Genomic DNA, 1,773 nt, shown 5'->3' with positions numbered 1-1,773 from the left:
AAAACACACAGCTGCATTTATATGTTAAAGAGCCATTTTTTATTTCAGTTTTACAACCAGATAAAGGTACAAACAGAGTGAAGTTTAAGTCAGTGAAGTTATGTAGCAACTACACTGGGGAAACCAAGATCAGAATCAGGAGCTTTTTTATTTTGTCCAATGCTGAGCCCCTCTGTGGGATTGTGGCTGAGGGAAGGAGCTTGGGTCACTGCTGAAATGAATGTGTCAGCTTTTATTCAGTGTAGAAGGGTCCGCGTTATTAATTTGAATATTTACTGCTATCTGTGACACTTCAGTGCATAGTATTATTTCAGATTACCATCAGTCCGAGCTCTCCGGAGTTTGCTTTCAGGTATTTGTATTTCTATGCCACTTGAAATATAATGGTGGTAGGTTGTGCATCAAAATACAAGTCCGGAAACCTGCAGATACAGTTCCCTCAGTAACCATGTATCATCCAGATTGCTCATAATAAGACAAAGCATTAACAGCATGAACGATAACATCAGCCTCTTCACTGCAGAAGAGCAATGGCAGTGCATTATGTCTGCAGAGGGAACCATAATTTAGATGCCTGCCTTTTGTGTGTTACTTGTTTTCATTCACAGAGCATTTTATGCATTGAAAATGCACTGTTACACTTTCACAGATTGCACTGCAGTGTTTTTAAGTGCTCCTGCCATGTAACAAGCAAAAAATGGGGAAGGGGTTGCACGATGGGTGATGCTTCTAGGGGAGGAGCTCATTTGGGAGGACGAGGGACTGTGACACCCTCAGCATCTGAGAATTTAATAATTGCTGAGATCAATAACACAGCCTATTTCTCAGGTAGCTAAAACACACCATCATTTGCGGATTTTGTGTTTGGAGCAAGGCAGGTTTGGCACTGTGAACCTTTAAATTGAGATTTTATTTTAAGGTTTGTGAATGGTTGTTAATTTCTCTGGGAACTGACACAACTGAATTCATCCTTATTTATGGAGAAGTACCGAAGTGTTAGCTCTGACAGGTCCTTGCCTTTTCCTTACCATAAGTGACATGGAGAACAAATTCTGGTCCGGTTGAAGTTGGTTATTATTTCTGACAGAGCAAGTGTGGAGCTGAGGGCGGTGGGAGCACGGTGACCTCGCGAGTGACTCAGTGCCCGGGTTTCTGCTCTTGCTGCCCAGGGGCCGGCCGGGGGGCAGGCGTGGGAGCCGAACGCGAGGGGCTGGGATGCTCTCACGCACCTGGGAGCGCGGAGTTTCGCAAAAAGCAAGGCAGCTAGCCCACGCCACGCATCTCCGGCCGGGGGGGACGCACGGGGGGACGCCACACACGACACGGACATACACAGCCCCGCAGTTTGTTTTTGGCTGCAGTGTGCCCGCCTACATGCAAATCGCCGCGGCCCCGTGTCGTCGTGTCGTCGTGTCGTGGTCCTCCCCCCCGCCCCCCCCGCCAAGCAGCCGCGGCGGAGGGCAAAGGTAAAAATGACAAAAAACAAAAAAAAAAAAAGAGAGGGAGGGGGAGAGAAAAAGAGAGAGGAAAAAGAAAGCGGCAAACAGGAAAAAGAAAAAGGAGAGAAGACCCCAGAGGGAAGGGGAACCGCAAGCTGCTGGGCGGCCCCGGCGCTGGAAGGGGCGGGCCCGCCGCCGGCCGCTCCGTGCCGCCTATAAGAGGGGCGGCGGGGTGAGGGTGGCCGGCAGCGGGGCCGGCGCTGGGAGCGGAGCGGAGAGGGGCAGGGCAGGGCAAGGTGAAGCGGAGCGGCCAGCGCGGAGCGGAGGCGGCGGC

The sequence above is a fragment of the Haliaeetus leucocephalus genome, unplaced genomic scaffold (genome assembly GCF_000737465.1).
Source record: "Haliaeetus leucocephalus isolate CR32 unplaced genomic scaffold, Haliaeetus_leucocephalus-4.0 Scaffold187, whole genome shotgun sequence".
Taxonomy (NCBI): Eukaryota; Metazoa; Chordata; class Aves; order Accipitriformes; family Accipitridae; genus Haliaeetus; species Haliaeetus leucocephalus.
Note: the sequence above shows the minus strand (reverse complement) of the source record.